Below are 20,369 nucleotides of genomic sequence, written 5' to 3'. Positions count from 1 at the left end.
TTTTACAAAGCTATCCTTAATACAACGCACCAATTCTCTTAAGAAACCCCTGAGGTTGCTTTAGTTACAGAGCAGAACAAAGAACAAGTTATGAGAGTGTTAAAGTAGAAAAGAGAGACTTAATAGAAGAAGTGCTGAAATGTGTTAACTAGTTTCTTCTCCAATTACTGCTGCTGCCAGAGAAAAAGAGATCATGATTTAGGACGTATAACTTCTATCCTCTCTTTTTTCCCTTCACTCCCTAAGCCCTGGGAGTAAGTGGAAAGCTGTTAACACAGGTTCTGTCACACAGATGTTGACACGAATTCAGTTAAACCACTTAAAATAACCTAACACAAAAATAAGCAAATCCAGGATAAAAAGCAGTATTTAGTGCAGCTGTTTATTTCTGCATGCAAACGAACTGAAGACACTCGTGCCACCCACTCATGCCAGCCCTGTGGATAACCAAAGTCCAGATCAGGAAAAAATCTAGAGATTCATGGAAAACCCTGCAATATGTCTTGGTGTGGCATTAGTTAGCTAGCTTCTAGGGATGTGCATTCATTTGAAATGAAATAGACAATGTCAATAACATTGTCTATTTATTTATTTATTTGTTTATTTATTTATTTAATGTTATTTATGATTTATTTATATTCTGCATTTTGGCACTTGAAAGTACCCTCCTCCAATCTATGACAATCTCAGGAGGACTGGAACTCTAAAGTTCCCAGGTTGCTTTGAATGCTGTATTAAGTGCCTGAGAGGAGTTCCATATGCTTCACTGGTGGCCACCATTCTTTGCTTCTCTGGGGTAGCCTTGTTCTGTTGTTGTGGTCATGGGGCACTCACTGGGACAGTAGCTATCCTTGAACAACATTTCTCCACAATCACCAATGACCATGCTCTGCTTAGTCAATGCATTATGTCATCTATGGAAGTGCATCATTTTTCTTCCTGTGTGGCATAATCCTTTTGGTGGAAGGATTTTATACATCAAGTGCTGTTAAGGAGCTGTACAGTGAATTCAAAACAGCCTGTGGTCAATGAATCAGTGGAATGTTTATTTTCCTCATTTATGTGCTTGGTATGACTTGGCTTGGTGTCTTTGGCTTTTCTGCTGTACGTGTCTTCATTTTGTACAACATATGGTCATCCTGTGAGGTCATCAAAACCCTGCCATCAAATGTGACCACTCAGATCTGCATGGATATTCAACAATATGGCACTATTTCATGGACTACATCACCTGGCAGAGCATGTGGCTCAACCCTAGAGAGCATCTGCAACAAAATTAGTTCTACATGTCCTATCTGTTAAGATTTGTGGGTTTGTGGGCCCTTGGCCTGAGGTGAGGGTTGGTACTGTCTGTGGGGAGGAGCCCCACAGGTCCCCACTGTCGGGAGGTGAGGTCAGCTGAGGCAAGAGATAATAGTGTAGAGGAATGGAGCATCCTATGTCACTGCCACGTGATCATTGGTACAGGAACGGGAGCATTGTGGGGGATCCTGAGGAGTGGGGGAGAGACACAGTTCTGGGAGAACCCACAGTATACTCGCTGAGCTGGAGAGACACGTACCAGAGTAGAGACCTCGGACAGAGAGAAGTGCTGGCACGACCCGAGGAGCAGGGAGCGCACGGCAGAGACTTCTGGAGTGGTTGGGGAGGTGAGGAGTGCGAGGAAGGTGACTTTAAAAAAATGCAGTCATTGATCAGGTCTTTGAATTTTGCGTGTCGTGCGATACCCATGGGGACGGCATTCATACACTAGTTGTCGACAGCCACTACAGGAATTAATGCAAGCCATCATCACATATGTGTCACCAAGTCCATTAGGGAAGAGCTTGGGGTGTGGGAAGTCTTTTTGCAGTCCTTCAACGGTGTTCGGCTGATCCCAGCATTGGAGATTGGGAATAGGGACATAGAGTTGTTTTCGGACGCGGCAGGGGGGTACCAGATTCGGAGTTTTCTTTGGGGGTCAGTGGTGTGCAAAACCATGGCCCAGGGAATGAGTTGATAGTGGGTTGACTAAGAATATCACTTTTTTGGAATAGTTCCCTATAGTAGTAGCTGTAGTGATTTTGGGGGGAGCAATTAGCCAACCAGAGAGTAGTATTTTGGTGTGACAATTTAGGGGTGGTTCAGGTAATTAATAAGTTGACGCACGATGTTTGAGGGTCTCCAGGTTGCTAAGGTTATTAATCGCAACTTGTTTATGTAGAAATATCACCATTAGGGCTAAGCATGTCCCAGGAATTCAGAACCTAATAGCAGATGCTTTATCTAATTTCCAATGGAAGGTTTTTCGGGATCTGGCACCATATGCAAAGGAGTCACCAGAGCAGGTCCCAGAAGAATTGTGGAATCTTGGGAGGATGATGAATGGAGTTTGATCCGGAGGTCCATGGCGCCGGCCACATGGGTAGCATACACAGTGGGCAGAGCAACGGTGTCTCGTTTTTTGCGGTTCGTTGGGTGGCATTCTGGGTCTGTTTCAGAAGGGAGTATAGTGCAGTATATTTTAAGAGCCAGAAGATTAGGGTATTCGGTGGGGTCTGTGCGTATTCAGCTAGCAGGATTTGCCTTTTTTTCAGAAGTTGCAAGGATGGGGTAACCTGTTGTGTAGTTTCCGGATAAAGCGGGTCCTTGGGGGGTGGCAGCGGGATAATCAGGGAGAGGGAGATGTCCGAAAGCCGATAAGATATATGGACTTAATTCAGTTAGCACTCCACTTGTCAGCAGTATGATGGTCAGACTACGAGGTTCTGTTGTTCAGTACAGCGTTTTCATTGGCATTCTTTGGGGCCATGAGGATCAGTGAGTTGGTAGCAAAATCGAAGGGGGATTGCTCGGATCAGGGGCTCTTGATCTGGAATGTTAAGCTGGGTATGGCAGTTGTTGAGCTGTTTCTACAGAAATCCAAAATGGATCAGAGAAGGAAAGGGAAAATCATTACGCTTCTACCAGCGGCCAATGTGGAGGTCTGTCCAGTTCAGTTAACAAACCTATTCATGAAGGTTAGGCCTGCACTACAAGGTCCATTGTTGGTCCATAGGAACGGACAGCCTTTAACTAGGTTTCAATTCACAAGGGTGTTGCACTTGGTGGAAAGACAGGTGGGGTGGAAGGCGAAGTTTTACAGCTCACATTCCTTTCAAATAGGGGCTGCAATGTCAGCAGCGGAAGGGGGAATGTCGGGGGCCGGCATTCAAGCTATTGGCAGATGGAAATCCAATGCATTTTTTACATATGCCAGGGCTTTAAAAAAAAAAAAAAAAAAGATGGGGGCTGAAAAAGGTACAATTCGTACTACTGCAGTTAAAAAGGGGGCGACAGGGGAGGGGTAGTGGGTGTGTGGGGGGCAGTTAGGGCGTTTAATGATATTGTCTTGTTTTATTACAGAGATATTCAGGGTGGTGCGCAGAACAGGGTACGTCTGGATTGTGGGTCACTCGTTCATTCACCGGGCGCAGTGGTGAGCATTGAGATGGCCATATGGAGAACTCTTGGATCTTGACCAGTGGCAGTGGAGCATGTCCTGGTTCAGCAAGAGAGGAATGCTGTGGGATGAACTCTTGCCATTCCTATGGGAAAGGGCAGAACTGTGGGATGTGCCGGATGTCTTGCTTATTCACCTTGGGGGAAAAGATGTGGGGGAAAAGTCGTCAGGAATTGAACACCTGTATCAAGAAAGATCTTTCACACATTTGGATTAGATGGCCAAGGGTTCTGCTGGGATGGTCGGATATCATAGTTAGGATGCGATGCAAAACGGAAATGTAATGGAAGGCAGGGGTAACGAAAATGAATCGGCAGCTGGGCAAATGGGTAACCAGAGAGGGAGGTTTTTAGGTAAGACATAGATGGGCGTGGGGGGATGAGGAAGGATTATTTCAGGGAGATGGAGTCCATTTGTCGGAGGTCAGAATGGACTTATTTAATAATTCCCTACAGGACAGTTTGGAAGTGGTGCTTTTTAGGAGGTTTGAGGCCGCAATGGGGGGAACAAGAACTGGTTAGTTCTCGTCTGTGGCAGTAAACCCGAGCCCTAGTTACTATTGAAAAATTTAGAAGGTTAAAAGGGGGGGAATGAGGGGAGGGCCAACTCATGCAGTTGGGGGGGCTGCTGCACAAGAAGGCCTATGAGCTTGGGGGCTATAGCTTAGGGCCAGGGCTTGCCCTTGCTGGTGTGAGGCGGGGCAAGAAGGGGGGGGGAGGAGGGAGGCAGTTGCTTTACCTCTGGGACAATGGGTAGAGCCCGAAAAAGGGAGTGGGATGAGGCAAAGATAATGAGGGAGGGGAGGGGTTGGTAGTTAAAAGTTATGTTATAATTGTTGTAAGGGGCTCGGGTTTATAAATAAACTGTGGCCTATGTTAAATGCCAAAACTGGTACGTGTTTTTATTGGGGGGGTTTGAAGGAGCGATCATAGAGCCGGTCTAACCTCCCTGAGTTAGTAGATAAGTCACTTCACCCTTCATTGTCTCAGGTACTAGTTTAGATTGTGAGCCCTCTGGGGGCAGAGAAATATCTACAGTACCTGAATATAATCCACTTTGAAGTGCCTGAAAGGTGAAATACAAATGAATTAAATTATTATTTTCTCTCTGTTTGGGTTGGATTTAAACAATCCTATAGCAGATTTGCAGCAGCAGTTTAAACCAGGAACAACATGATATCAACAGTCTAACACAACACATTAACAAAAGTTATTTTTTGTGGATTAAATTGTCATTGATTTTTACCCAGTTCTCTTCATGATACTACAGCTACTTCTATACCTACAAAGTCCTCCTCCCCGTGTAAGGTTCACAGGAAAACACATATTGCACTTTCATCCTGGGCATGATTTGAAGTCATTTGAGCAGGTTTACAAGTTCTACTCACATTTCTATCACTGATGTATTTGCTGCAACTTGAAGAACTGATATCAGTTTGATAAAATGCAGAGAAACTAACAGCCAAAATTATTCTTTACTGCTATGGTGCATGACCACCACTTGGTTGGCTTCATGCATATAAAGTGGCTATTTACTATTTTAAGTTGTCCGTAAGCCACTGTCTGTTCAGAAAGAACATTTTATTTAGCAGCACTGTGGGGTTGCACTATTGTTAGTGGCAATCACAGGCACTCATAAAAGGTAGAAAAACTTGTTAAAAAAAACAAAACAAAACAGTATGCCATCTTTATGGAATATTGTGGGATAGTGTGGAAAGCTGACTCATTTCCCAAAGCTAATAATATTCTAGCAGTGATGACAGCTCATTGCCAATCACATCATGACATCATGGCAGCCCTAATGATGATGAAGTGGCCTGCTGCAGATGTTGGCCATGGTATTCCTCTAACAGTGGAATTCCTTGCTCTACAAGTGACATATTCCATACAAAGTGTCCAATTTACTAAATACTGTCTTCTTTCAGTAGGTGTGATAAAAGGTACACTCAAGTCTGTGTCTACGCCAATAAAAATATTCCGAGAACAGAAGTGGTTTCAAGCTGTATTGGCATTGCATGCAAATGTAGAAAAGTTATTATCGGGTTTGTGTGGGGGTAAGAGGTGTTGTCCACTAGCAATCTTACCTTGCCTTTCCTCTTGCCAGCATTCGAACAAAAACAAACCATTTATCAAGGTTTGTACTTCTAATAAGAATTTGTCTTCTTGATTTGTAAAAATACTTTTGAGATCTAAGATACTGTATAATTCCTTGTACTGAATATCAGTGCAATGCAGTTTGTGTTTGAAAACTGTAGAGTATCCCAGTTCTGCCCAAAGACCCAGCTATTATTAGCTGAATTAACTAAAACAAAAGCAGAACATTGGTCATTCAGTGGCTTTCTTTCCAAGACCTAGAGACAATAATTAAATATGTTCCAGTTCCTAGAAATCTTACAGGGATTTCAACAATCAGCAAGTTGAGGAAGGTGCACTAGTATATAAAATGTGTTATTACATTTGAGGAGATTGCCTTTTATCTGACTTATGCCTTACTCTTCTTTCAGCCTTTAATAATTGCTTCATATTCCATTGAAGTCTGCTGGGACTGCATACTCTTATTAATTTCATTGGAAGTTTTGTTGTCATACCTCTGGTGTGTCTTTCAAATTCATGTCCTTCAATTAGTTTGGATTCCATGAACCTTATTTTAAGATTAAGTCCTACTGGTTAGAAACAGCAATCCTTCGCTCACAGATTAGGTATGCTGCTCTGTTTTTTTATTGCTGAAAGAACCACAAGGATGCTATTTTTCCCCTAACAGTTTATTTCTGAAAATGTCCAAACAAAGCCAAACTAGTACATGATGATACCGATGTATTATGGAATGCATAAACTGCCTGACCAAAATATATATACAAGACCAGCACTAAACAGAGTCTGCCTAGATCAATTATAACAAACAAGGATTAAGTAACATAATAACCAGTAGTGCAGATATAGCCATAAAGATCCCACACGATTTACTTTTATTATTTATTTTACTTTATTATGGATTTCTTAATCTCCTCCTGTCAAAGCACTACGCAATTTACAATTAAAACATACATACTTTCAATAAAACAAAAATTCAATATGTAATTTAAACCATATAATAAAACACATTAAAAATCAAAAACGGAAACAGACATACTATAATTAACAAAACATCATTAAAACAGGTAAAACAAACATGACATGAATAAAACAATCAAACATAACAAAAAAAAGAACTATTATATCACTTGCCCTAAAAGAGAGTAACACTGTGCTGCCAGGTTAATCATATGCCTGCTTCAAGTCTTCAGTGATGTTCTAAATGATTATATTTTTCTAATTTAAGGAAAATGTAAATCTTTCCAATGATGCAATTTCCTTGATATGATTAGTATAGTGATCTATTTTACAGCAGATTGTGATGGCATGTCTTGCTATAAATGCCTGCTGATAAATATAAGCTGCCTAATATTTCCAGAGAAAGCAGAAATACCTCAGAAATCTGAGAGCGCAACAAGTGGGTTAAGACTGAATGATATTCTATTTATATTTGATATCTGCCTCATAGCCCAGATTTGAAATTTCAGCATAAGGGACAGGGCTGACACATATGAACATGCGCAGTGTAGAATTTCTGCCAGGTCATTCAAGGTCACCAACCTGGAACCTTTTTATACTGTGCTAAATTGCTTCCTTTTCCTCACTGCAGCCAGAGTGGAAACTGGAAACAGGTGCTTGCTATGACACAGTATCTTTAACTTAAAAAATAAATACTACTGAACATATGACCCGGACAGTTCATGGCCTCTCCAGCGAAGAGGGCAATTGTTAAAAAAGCAAACAAACAATCAAGGCATGTAGCATGAAATTAATGAAGCACCACCTCCTTCTTTCTATAAATAATTAAAAAGTGATGAGCAATGGGCTAAACTAGTTTTAGTTTCCTTTCAATAATGGCAGGTATGAAGGTAAGGAAAGGAACACAAACCACAATATACCGATGAATACTTCCCTTATATATGAATAAAGATAATTGCCATCATACTAGGCACTCCTGACGTAGACCTTCATTGCCTTATCAATAATCATTTGGCATGTTTATTTGTGCAAATATTTTTTGAGATTTTTAATGCATAAAAACTTATCTCAATGTTTTAGTGAAGTCCCATGCCTTCACATTTTTTGCATTTCAAAACAATGTTCCTGCATCAGGAGGTCTTCGATCTGGTTATGTTGGCATTATGCCACATTTCTATGAAGAATAAAAATTGAAAATTAACAAATACATTCCTGAAGATAGATCAGTAATAGTCTTCTTCTACCCACCCTTATCCACATAACACACATATTGGCAGCATCCTCTGACAGTTTTGGTGCTGAAATTTAGACTGGAAGTGTCAACCGTTAGCTTATTTATATCTTCCAGAAAATCACTAACTACAATATCAATTCAATTAGGTTTATTTGTCAAATAACCTTTTAGGAAAACACATATTCAAATCTAAGTATACCATTCAATATTTAAGTTTAGTCCCAAAGGAACTACTGTATTAAGATAATAAATCCAGAATTGTTTCTCATAAGTTTAACCTATATTCCCGATCATCAAAAAGACATATAAGAGAGCATGCAATGCTGATCTGCAATGGCTGCTTTGCGATCAAACAAAAGAAACAGAGTAGATCGTATGTGTGCTGAGATGCTCCCATAACACTTCAAATATTAAAACTATCATATTTAAACATTGGGAAGTTCTAAAATTATATCCAGTGCGCTTGACACTACCTATTATTGAACATACACGAGGAAGGAACATCGGAGATTACTTTGTGCAAGCATCCCCTGAAAGGAATAACCGCAAAAGAAGCCATTTAGAGGTCATCATCCCTGTGGCAATTTTTCATTGTGCTCAACATTCATCACAGGAACTAATTGGCATGACCCACAATCTGGCTGAATTTTCACACTAACAGTATCCACACACTCTAAATCATCTTTTGTGATTTTTTTGTTCTATGTCCTTGTTTGAGGGTCTACATCGGTAGGACTAAGAGGATGATCCATACTTGCTGTACCGAAAACTGCAGCTGTGTGGCAACCAAAAAAGAACAAGCTCCCCTGGTTATGCACTGTTAGGACAATAATCATTTTCAGACTTGCGCTGGGGTATTATAAAACAAATTAGAGAATCCCCAAGAGTGGGTGATCGGGAGTCTAGGTTAAACCTACAAGAACAATTTTGGATTTCTTATGTTCTTAGTAGTTCCTTGGGGACTAAACTTAGAGACTGAATGGTATACTGTGATTTCCTAAAAGATTATTTGACAAAATAACCCTGACTGAATTGATGTGGTAGTTAGTGATTTCCTGAAAGATATAAATAAGCTACTGGTTGATTGACATATCCAATTTAAGTTTTGGTGCCAAAACTGTCAGATTTATTTATTTATTTATTTATTTCAGGTTTTTATATACCGGCATTCGAGAGCGCAGTCCCATCATGCTGGTTCACATAAAACAGGGGTGCATATTGGCAGATGACACTGCCAATGTGTGTGTGTTATGTGGATAAAAGTGGGTAGGGGAAGACTACTACTGATCCATCTTCAGCTATGTATCTGTTAATTTTCAATTTTTATTCTTCATAGAAATGTGGCATATTACCAACATAACCAGATCGAAGCCCATCTAATGCAGACATAACATAAGAAATGCCATACTGGGTCAGATCAAGGGTTCATCAAGCCCAGTATTCTGTTTCCAACATTGGTCAATCCAAGTCACTTGTACCTGCCAAGTGTTGTGTCTGTTGCTGTCTGATGTCTCTGCTCCGCCCTCCTTACCTCGTTGGTGACTCCCTTCGGGGTTGATGGAAGGCTGGCTGCTGCGACATCTCTAGGACGTCCTCCTCTGGCATTCCCGGACCGGATTGACGCTGCAAGCCGCCATGCTGACCAGATGCCTAAGGGCGCGCGCGTGGCCCGACTGTTGTACCAGTGTTGGCGCGAACCTCAGGGGCGTCCCCCTGAGATGACGTCACCAACTCCAGATATTTAAGGTCTCAGTTTTCGCTAACAAGATGAGTTAGCAAGGGGTTTGCTTCCTCCTGGTCGCTGCGGATGGGATTTGCTCTCCATGACCCTAGCTACTCTGCCTCCTCGGACTTCACTATAGGTTCCCGCTCCTCGGGGGCCTCGCTCTCTCTTTTTCTTTGCAGGTCACAGTCCGGAACCGGTAATCGCTCCTTGAGGGCCCACGTCCCGGACTTGCTCCTGCATACCACTTCTGTTAAGAAGTCATCGCTGCTCACAACATTGTGAGTTTCCATCTATCTCTCGGAGCTTTCCCTGGGTACAGGCACTCTCTCCTTGAGGGCCTGATGTATACCATCTCCTGGGCTGTCTTAAGAGACTATTGTGTGAGTGTTACCATTAAGGACTTGTTCCAGTACTCTGCATATACTGCCTACTCACTGTCTTAGTTTCTCTACAGCTCAGCCACCCTGGGGATCGCTGTTCCAATACCTGAGGGACTACAGCCCAGCCGGGTGCTTCCAGCTCACTACTGCCATCTCTGGTGGTTTACCATATTGTCTAATAAAAGAACTAGTGTGTGTCTGTCTCCTATCTAAGCCTGACCAGTGGTCCCTCTCGGGATTTCCCCCGAGGGCGAGGTCATCTGCCACTGGTTTCTAAATAACTACAGATTGCTAATACCAGCTTTAACAACAGAGCTTTCTGACACCAAGTACCCAAACATTAGATAGATCACAAGCTACTATTGCTTATTAATTAATGTAGTAGCAGTTTATGGATTTCACCTCTAGGAACATATCCAAACTTTTTTTAAACCCAGTAACACTAACTGCTGAAACCACATCGCCTGGCAATAAATTCCAGAGTTTACCTATGCACTGAGAGAAAAATAATTTTCTTCGATTTGTTTTAAATGAGCTACTTGCTAACTTCATGGATTGCCCCCTGGTCCTTCTATTATATGAGAGAGTAAATTACTGATTTACATTAACATTTTCTAGTTCTTTCATGATTTTGCAGACTTCTGTCATATCCCCTCTCAGTCATCTCTACTCCAAACTGAACAGCCCTAAATTCTTTAGCCTTTCCTCATAGGGCAGCAGTTCCATTCCTCTTATTATTTTCATTGCCCTTCTCTGCACTTTCTCCAGTGCAGCTATATCCTTTTTGAGATGCGGTGACCAGAACTGCACACAGTATTCAAGGTGTGGTCTAACCATAGAGTAATACAGAGGCATTATGACATCCTCTGTTTTATTTTCCATTCCCTTTCTAATAATTCTTAACATTCTGTTTCCTTTTTTGATCGTCACAGCACACTGGGCCAATGATTTCAATGTATTATCCACTATGATGCCTAGATCTCTTTCCTGGGTGGTAACTCCTATGATAGATCCTAACATTGTGTAACTACAGCACAGGTTATTTTTCCCTACATGCATCATTTTGCACTTGTCCACGTTAAACTTCATCTGCCATTTGGAAGCCCAATCTTCCAGTCTCACAAGGTCCTCCTGCAATTCGTCACAATCCGCTTGAGATTTAACTACTCTGCATAATTTTGTGTCATCTGCATAATTTTGTATTACCTCACTCATCTTACACAGGTTCAAGTACAGATCCCTGAAGCACTCCACTGTTTACCTTTTTCCACTGTGAAAACTGACCATTTAATCCTACTTTCTGTTTCCTGTCTTTTAAACAACTTGCAATCCACAAAAGGACATCGCCTCGTTTGACTTTTTAGTTTTCTTAGAAGCCTCTCATGCGGGACTTTGTCGAATGCCTTCTGGAAATCCAAATACAGCACCATCTACCAGTTCACCTTTGTCCACATGTTTATTCACCCCTTCAAAAAAATGTAGGTGGTTTATGAGGCAAGACTTCCCTTGGGTAGATCCATGTTGGCTGTGTCCCATCAAACTGTCCATCTAAATGTTTTGTGATTTTAATCTTTATAATAGTTTCCATGATTTTTCCCGGCACTATAGTTTCCTGTATCACCCCTGGACTCCTTTTTAAATATAGGGGTTATATTGGCCATTTTTCAATCTTCAGGTACAGCAGATGATTTTAATGATAGATTACAAATTTTTGCTAATAGTTCCGAAATTTCATTTTTTAGTTTTTTCAGAATCCTGGAATGTATATCATCTGGTCCAGGTGATTTACTACTCTTTAGTTTGTCAATCAGGCCTACCACATCTTCAAGGTTCACCAAGGGTCACCATGAAAACCTTCTCCAGAACAGGTATTTCTCCAATATCCTCTTCAGTAAACACCTGTTGTGTTTTGGACATTGAGGCGTGGGCCCTTGGTCGCTGCAAGAGATGGCACCTCCCACAGGGCAGAGCCCTGCAGGGACTTGCAGCGATAGGCTAGTTCCGAGCAGAGATGGACACAGAGAAAGTTAGTCTTTATTATACTGCAACGTAGATGGTAACCCGAGGAACGGGCAATGATCCCAGCCAGAAAAGGAGATGTCTGATGGCAATGTTCTGTCTGAAAGCTGCAGAGTGGAAAAGGCAGTTACACAGTCTCACCAGGTCTCGAAAGGGGGCTGGGTCCGGTAGTGGTCCGCAAAGTGGGGTAGGCCGAGAACCCAGGCCTAGATGGAAAGGCCAGTGACAGTAGATCTGGTAGTGGTCCGCGGTGCGGGGTAGGCCGAGGATCTATGTAGAGAGAGATGAGACAATGCAGAGACAGAACTGGAGCAATAGTACTCACTCTGATGCTGGAAGTTGTAGTAGGAGAGAACCCCCGAGGAGTGGAGGTCTGGGACAAAATAAGGTCCCCGAGGAGCGGGTACCTTAGGCATCCTTGTTGGTAGGAGATAACCCTGGAGGGTGTAGAGAAGCGAGGCAAAGCCCCCGAGAAGCGGGTACCTAAGTCATCCTGGAGCGAGGGTACACAGAGCAGAAGTGTCTGGTAACGTAGAGAGATCAGTATGGAGGATTCCTTGCTAACTCGTATTAGGAATCATGTACGGAGTTTAAATATCAGAGCTTGTGACATCATGTGGTGGGAACGTCCCAAGGTTCCCACCATGATGCACGTAAAGGACGGGGCTGCGCATGCACATGCCCTAGGTGACTCCAGGAGAAAGATAGCGAATGCAATCACCCATGCCGGACCGGGGATGCCGGAGAGGTTGGCGTGGAGAAGCAGAGGCAGCCATCTTCCCAAAAGGAAGAGTCAGGCAGAAAAAAGGTGAGCAATATAGGGCGCAGCCATCTGCGACCGACGGGCGCAACAACACCGAAGCAAAGAAATCTTTTAATCTTTCTGCGATGGCCTTATCTTCTTTAAGTGCCCATTTAACCCCTTGATCACCCAATGGTCAAACTGACTCCCTTGCAGGCTTTCTACTTTGGATATATTTTTAAAAGTTTTTATTGTGAGTTTTTGCCTCTAAGGTCAACTTCTTTTCAAATTTTCTCTTAGCCTGTCTTATCAATGTCTTTCATTTAACTTGTCAATGCTTATGCTTTATCTTATTTTCTTCTGAAGTATCCTCCTTCCTTTTTGAATGAAGATCTTTTGGCTAAAACAGCCTCTTTCATCTCACCATGTTGAGGCATGGGACTTCACTAAAACATTGAAATAAGTTTTATATGCATAAAAAAACTAAAAAAAATCTGCACAAATAAACATGCCAAATGATTATAGATAAGGCAATGAAGACCTGCGACCGGGAGGGCCTAGAATGAGAGAAATTATCTTTATTTATATGTAAGGGAAGTTTTCATCAGTAAATAATATAAGGACACTGTTGCGGTAGCAGGTTGGGGTGTACCCTTGGGCCGGCCTGATGGAACTGGGGGTTCCGTCATGGACAGGCCGGGAGCCGGAACCAAGCTGAAGCACCGAAGACCACTTCACCCTGGAAGTCCTAGATCCCCCCAGGAGGAGCCTGTAGGGATCTGGACCGCTGGGACTTAGGAGACAACAAGCGAAGAGACGAGAAGGAAGTCCGAGGGTCGAGGCAGGCGGCAGGCAAGACAGGTCAGAAGCGAGCTGGAGTCAAGAACCAGGAAGTCACAGAAGCGAGGGACAGCCGGAGCTGGAGCCAGGGCAGGAACACCGGGAGGATCCGAGGTCAGCAGGAGCAGAGAGGACAGCAGGAACAGAAGGCAACTAGACATTCCGAAGAGGAACCTCGTTGCAAGGCATCGTATGGGAGTCAGACGCCGGCTTAAGTACTGTGCCGGCGTCTGTCATCATCCAGGGGGCGGTCCAGCACTTCCAGGTACTGGACCTTTAAATGCTTGCGAGTAGCCACGTGGGGGCGGAGCCAGCGTCGGGCCTCGGCGGCGTCTCCCTCGTGGAGACGCCGCAGCCATGCGGCCTAGAAGGCCTGAAACGCGGCGATTCCGGCCGTGGCCTGGAGCAGGGGTAAGTGGGCACGGAACCGATCGCGAGGGAGGCGATCGGGGCCGCAACAGTACCCCCTCCCTTACTCCCCCTCTTCAGAGGGCCCGGCTTACCGGGATGCTGCAGATGGAACTGTCGGAGGAGGGATTTATCTAAGATGTTGCGAGCAGGTTCCCAGGTGTTGTCTTCATCACCGCAACCTTCCCAAGATAAGAGGTACTTCCAACGGCGGTTGGAAAAGCGCACGTCAAGGACTTCACGTACCTGGAATGTGGGGTCCTCAGCCGAAGGAGTTGGTGTAGCCTCTGGTGGCTTGCGGTGGAAACGAGAGAGGATCACTGGTTTAAGGAGGGATACATGGAAGACACTGTGAATGCGTAATGTGGATGGCAATCGTAATTGATAAGACACCATCCCAATCCATTCTGCCACACGAAAGGGACCACAAAACTTGGGTGCTAACCTTTTAGAAGATAGCCTCAGATGGATGTTCTTTGTACTGAGCCAAACGCGGTCCCCAGGCAGAAATACTGGAGCTGGTCGCAGATGCCGATCAGCATACTTCTTTGCCACTTTGCTAGCTGAAGCGAGTTTGCTCTGGATGGAATTCCACAGTCGTTAAAATTGCTGAGCTGATAACTGTGCTGCTGGCGAGGAAGCTGATAGAGATAAAGGCAAGGGTGGTTTAAGTTGTTTCCCATAAACTGTTTGGAAAGGAGATCTCCCAGTAGCAGAGTGAATCTGGTTATTATAGGAAAACTCAGCCCAGGAAAGTAGTTCCACCCAATTGTCTTACTTCTCATTTACAAATGCCCGGAGGAAAGTCTTCAGTGAATGGTTCATACGCTCCGTTTGACCGTTTCTCTGAGGGTGAAATGCCATGGAAAAACTGAGCTGTACTCCAAAGCTCTTACACAGTGCCTTCCAATACCGAGCCGTAAACTGTGGCCCCCGGTCTGACACAATGTCCTGTGGAAGGCCGTGGATGCAGAAAATGTGCTGTGCAAACAGGAGTGCTAGCTCTGGAGCAGATGGCAGCTTAGGCAACGGCACAAAGTGGGCCATTTTAGAGAAGCGGTCTACCGTAACCCAAATCACGGTCTTCCCTAGTGATGCCGGCGCATGTGGGGCATGAATTCACATAGGTTTGGACATCACATCATAGGTTGGGCCACCAGTAGTAGCGATTTAGTAAATCTAATGTCCTGTCTCGTCCGGCATGCCCACCGGTTAGAGAATCATGGGCCCAGCTTAGCACGCTCTGTCGTAGGCGTTTCGGGACTAACGTCCTTTCTTGGGACTCGATGGAGGCAGCTACCAGGCGAACCTTGGCAGGATCTAGGATGTACTGAGGGCTCTCCTCCTCCTCCTCCACAGATGACATTTGGGATAAGGCGTCGGCCCGGACATTCTTTGAGGCTGGGTGATAATGGAGAGTGAAATTAAATCGGTTAAAAAAGAGTGACCATCTGGCTTGTCTGGGTTTCAGGCGCTGAGCTTGGAATAGGAACTCGAGGTTCTTATGGTCTGTGTAAACCGTTACTGGGTGGATTGCCCCTTCGAGCCACTGCCTCCATTCCTCGAAGGCTAACTTGATTGCCAAGAGTTCTTTATCACCTATGCTGTAATTGCATTCGGCGGGCGAGAGCTTCTTCGAGTAATAGGAGCATGGGAGCAACTGGCCGGATTTCGAATGCTGGCTGAGTATGGCTCCTACGGCGAGGCTAGAGGCATCGACCTCTACCACTAAGGGGCGTTGGGGGTCTGGATGATACAGGCACGTATCCGTTAGAAAGGCTTGCTTTAGATCTTCAAAGGCCCGACAAGCTGTCTCTGGCCACACCTTAGCGTCAGCTACTTTGCGCGTCAAGGCAGTAAGGGGTGCCACTCTACGCGAGTAATGAGGAATGAAATGCCTGTAAAAGTTGGCAAATCTTAGGAACCGTTGTAACAGCTTGATTCCCGTGGGGCGAGGCCATTTGGTAATCGCGGATACCTTTTCTGGATCCATTCAAAATCCGGTTGACGACACTATGTACCCCAGGAATGGGAGTGACTCGCACTCGAACATGCACTTTTCGAGTTTAGCGTAAAGATGATTATCTTTCCAGACTTGCAGCACTTGTTTGACATGCTGTCGGTGAGACTCCAGATCTTTAGAGTAGATCAGAACATCGTCCAGATACACTATGACATAAGAATTCAACATGTCCCTCAGTACATCGTTCATGAGGTTCTGGAAAACTGCCGGAGCATTACACAGCCCGAAGGGCATTACCAGGTATTCATAATGCCCGTCTCTGGTGTTAAAGGCAGTCTTCCATTCGTCTCCCGGGTGGATGCGGACTAAATTATAAGCCCCACGTAGGTCGAGCTTCGTAAAGAATTTGGCTCCTTGTAGTCTGTCCAGGAGCTCGGGGATCAATGGAAGTGGGTAGCGATCTCGCTTGGTGATGGCATTTAACCCACGGTAGTCGATACATGGTCTAAGCGTCCCGTCTTTCTTCCCCACAAAGAAAAACCCTGCTCCAGCAGGCGACCGAGAAGGGCGGATGAAGCCCTTAGCAAGGTTCTCCGTGATATATTCTGACATGGCATGAGCCTCTGGTAGGGATAGCGGATACACCCTGCCCCGAGGGGACGTGGTTACAGGTAGCAAGTCTATCGCACAGTCAAAGGGATGGTGCCGTAGAAGAATCTCTGCTTTTTTCTTCGAGAACACTTCCGCGAATTCTTTGTACTGTTCGGGAGGTAGTATCGAAGTGGTTAGCATAGATATCCTGGGTGGTCTGGGTGTCTTGATGCAATGGGAAAGGCAGAAGGGGCTCCATTGCGCAAGTTGTAGGGTGTCCCAGGGTAAGCCCAGCACCACTGGGTGGACTGCTTTCTCCAACACCAAGAAGGAGATTTCTTCCGAATGTAGGACTCCCGTTTGGAGCCTCAGGGGCATGGTGGCTTCGGAGATGCTTCCAGGGAGCATGGGTCCTCGAACAGATGTGACCCATAGCGGGGGGCGCCGTGGTACGGTGGGCAATTGTAGTAGTTGTACCAAGTCCGCTACGATGAAATTTCCCTCCGCTCCGGAATCTGTGAAGGCCAAGGTGTGGAAATACCCTCCAGGGTATTCTATTGTCACAGGGACTGTACATTGAGGAGCAGAACCAGCACAGCCTAGGAGTAGCTCCTCCATACCACCTAGGCTCTGGCGTTTTCCGGCCATTCTTTGCACTGCGCTAAGAAGTGGCCTTTACCCCCGCAGTACAGGCATAAGCCCAGCGTGCGACGTCTCCTCCTCTCCTCAGCTGTCAGCGGCATATGACCTATCTGCATAGGCTCTTCTGAGGAGGGAACCGCAGGAGTCACTCTCGAGGTAGCAGACGGAGTCAAGGGCCTGGAGAATGCTGGAGCTAAAGATATGGAGTGGCGTGGTGGACACCCCTCTTTAGCCCGCTGTTGAAGCCGCCGGTCAATCAGGCCAGCCATGTCGATAAGATCATTGAGGTCATCTGGGATGTCTCTGGCTGCCAATTCATCTTTGATATGGCCCGCCAGTCCCTCTAGAAAGACTCCCCGCAAGCATTCGTCATGCCAACCCACCTCCATGGTGAGGGTGCGAAATTCGATAGCATAGTCGGCCAGGGGTCGAGATCCTTGCCTGAACTGTAGCAGCTCTGACATGGCCGTGGACAGGCGTGCAGGTTCGTCGAAGACTTGCCGGAAATTTAGGACAAACTGCTGGAGGTCATTCAGTAAGGGATAATGGCATTCCCACATCGGCGAAGCCCAATCCAAGCCCTTTCCATCCAGCAGTGAAAAGATGTAGGCTATTTTCATCGAGTCGGATGTGAACTGGGCTGGAAGCAAGGAGAATCGGACGTAACATTGGTTTAAGAATCCTCGGCACATCTTGGCGTCGCCCGCATACCGCGTCGGAGCTGGGAGCTGAGTTGGTGCCACTATATTCATGGTAGGAGCTGGGGGTGGCACTGGAGGCGGTTCTGGTGGGGCCGCATCCAGCCGGTTGGCCAAGCGCTCGACGGTGGCCGCCAGGACGTCGAGGCAGTGTTGCTGCTGCTGCAGACGTTGAGCCATCCTGGGGATGGCTTGCAAGCCAGGCATGTCCGCCGGGTCCATGGCCTTGCAAACTGTTGTGGTAGCAGGTTGGGGTGGACCCTTGGGCCGGCCTGATGGAACTGGGGGTTCCATCGTGGACATGTCGGGAGGCGGAACCAAGCTGAAGCACCGAAGACCACCCTGGAAGTCCTAGATCCCCCCAGGAGGAGCCCGTAGGGATCTGGACCGCTGGGACTTAGGAGACAACGAGCGAAGAGACGAGAATGAAGTCCGAGGGTCGAGGCAGGCGGCAGGCAAGACAGGTCAGAAGTGAGCTGGAGTCAAGAACCAGGAAGTCACAGAAGCGAGGGACAGCCGGAGCTGGAGCCGGGGCAGGAACACCGGGAGGATCCGAGGACAGCAGGAACAGCGAGGACAGCAGGAACAGCAGGCAACTAGACACTCCGAAGAGGAACCTCGTTGCAAGGCATTGTATGAGTGTCAGACGCCGACTTAAGTACTGTGCCAGCGTCTGTCGTCATCCAGGGGGCAGTCCAGCACTTCCGGGTGCTGGACCTTTAAATGCTCTGCTCTCACGCATGTAGCCGCGTGGGGGGCGGAGCCAGCATTGGGCCTCGGCGGCATCTCCCTCATGGAGACGCCGCAGCCATGCGGCCTAGAAGGCCTGAAATGCAGCAATTCCGGCCGCGGCCCGGAGCAGGGGTAAGTGGGCACGGACCCGATCGCGAGGGAGGCGATCGGGGCCGCAATAGACACATAGTTTAGTATTTCCTGTATTTCGGTCTAGTATTTTAGTCAAATACAGGATACTATAGAACTTTTTAAATCTTAATTGGTCTTTGTGGATTGCCTCCCATATCCAAGTGGAGCCATAAAGCCTGTCCAATTTGCAGGTAAATATTTAAGATGTCCTTGAAAAATTGAAATTCTAAAACCAAATCTTGAAAATATTAAACTGAATTACATCTACTGCCATGCTTAGAGAACCAGAGTCTGTGAGATTTCTTATGTGACATCATATTAATCTACTTTCAGTATGACCTTGGTAAGCTGATCTATCCTTCTTCTCCTTACTTTCTGTCCTGCAACCTCCTCCTTCTCGTTACTAGTTTTGCAGTAAACCCAGGGTTGTTAACTTGGCAACAAAGATACTTTAAACTCATGTAACACTTTGAGGTGTTCCTGTGAAGAGTAGCAGGTGTGTGAGCCCTTTGGGCTGTGGCTAAGTTGACACAGCCCCAAGGGCAAACTCATGAGGCTATGGCAGCAGCTGAAAAACACACCCTGTAGCAGGACAGTCTGAAGCTTCATCTTTACCAGCTGCCTCCCCTGCAGATTGAGTCCTTGGGTTCTAGTGGCCAGTAGGACTTAGGCGAGTCCCTAGGGTGGTGAAGATAACTAAAGTCCAAAAGCACACTGGGGTCAGGGCAGGAGCAGACTAACAGTTAAAGACAAGCTAAGTTCGGGGCAGGCAGCTAGCAAGAGTGGTCAGGTCCAAGCAAGAGGACAAGATCTGAAGAGTCATGCCAAGGATGGTCAAAGATTGGACAAGACGGATAGAACAAGGGAAGGCTGGACAAGGGTGGCTGATGAGGAAGGCTAGAGATAACAAAGTGAGGTACGAGAATCAGGAACACAGGAACCAGGAATGCTAGGCAACATGCACTGCAAGGCAGGACACCCATTGCTGAGGCAAGGTAATGCTGTGATGCCCTTGCTTAAGTAGGCCAGTCGGCCTGATGTCATCAGAGGGCGCTGGTCAGCGCTTCCCGCTGTGGGGCCCATATAATGGGCACATATACACATGTGTGTGCCTAAGGAGGTTGCAGGACAGAAAGAGCATGGTAGACTGTGGGGGTGCCCTCACACCAACCATAGGAGCGTGTAGATGGCATCCTGGGTCACTTTTGGTAGTGTCGAGGTAAGTACAATGACTTGCAGGGCCATCCCATGAGCCGTGTTCCTAACAGTACTCCCCCTCCAAGGCCCCCTCCCCCATCTTCTGGATTTGGGTTCCCAGGGAATCTCCTGTGGAATTCAGATATGAGTTACAGAGTTTGCAAGTTGGAGGCCAGCTTGCAAGAATTCTCCTCGGCTCCAGAGTTCTTCCAGGACCTTGAATTGAGTGTCTTCTTCTGTAGCACCTTTGGTGGTCTGGTAGGGCGATCTGCTTAACCAAGAGAGAATGGCAGGTTTCAACAGTGAGATGTGGAAAACATCATGAATTCGTAAAGATACTGGTAGTTTGAGCTTATAAGCCACAGGGCCCAACTGTTGTTCAATGGGGAATGGACCATCATGGTGCAAACTTCAGAGATAACATTTTCAATCATAGATTTTTAGTGCTGAGCAAAACTAAGCTTCCTGGGTGAAGTTGAGGCGGGGGGCAGCATTTCTTGTCAGCGTGTTTTTTTAAATGCTCTGCCGCTTGCT

General features: G+C 45.8%; 1 protein-coding gene and 1 pseudogene across 5 annotated transcripts in view; one reads left to right on the top strand and one right to left on the bottom strand.

Annotated features, from left to right (window-relative positions):
- The window catches only part of LOC115081051, a 50,200-nt pseudogene extending 48,863 nt beyond the window's left edge, over positions 1-1,337 (top strand).
- The window catches only part of PDE4D (phosphodiesterase 4D), a 1,438,018-nt gene that overhangs the window by 429,603 nt on the left and 988,046 nt on the right, over positions 1-20,369 (bottom strand). The window lies entirely within an intron of this gene.

The sequence above is a fragment of the Rhinatrema bivittatum genome, chromosome 1, assembly GCF_901001135.1.
Source record: "Rhinatrema bivittatum chromosome 1, aRhiBiv1.1, whole genome shotgun sequence".
Classification (NCBI taxonomy): Eukaryota; Metazoa; Chordata; class Amphibia; order Gymnophiona; family Rhinatrematidae; genus Rhinatrema; species Rhinatrema bivittatum.
This window is presented reverse-complemented; position numbering and strand designations above follow the sequence as displayed.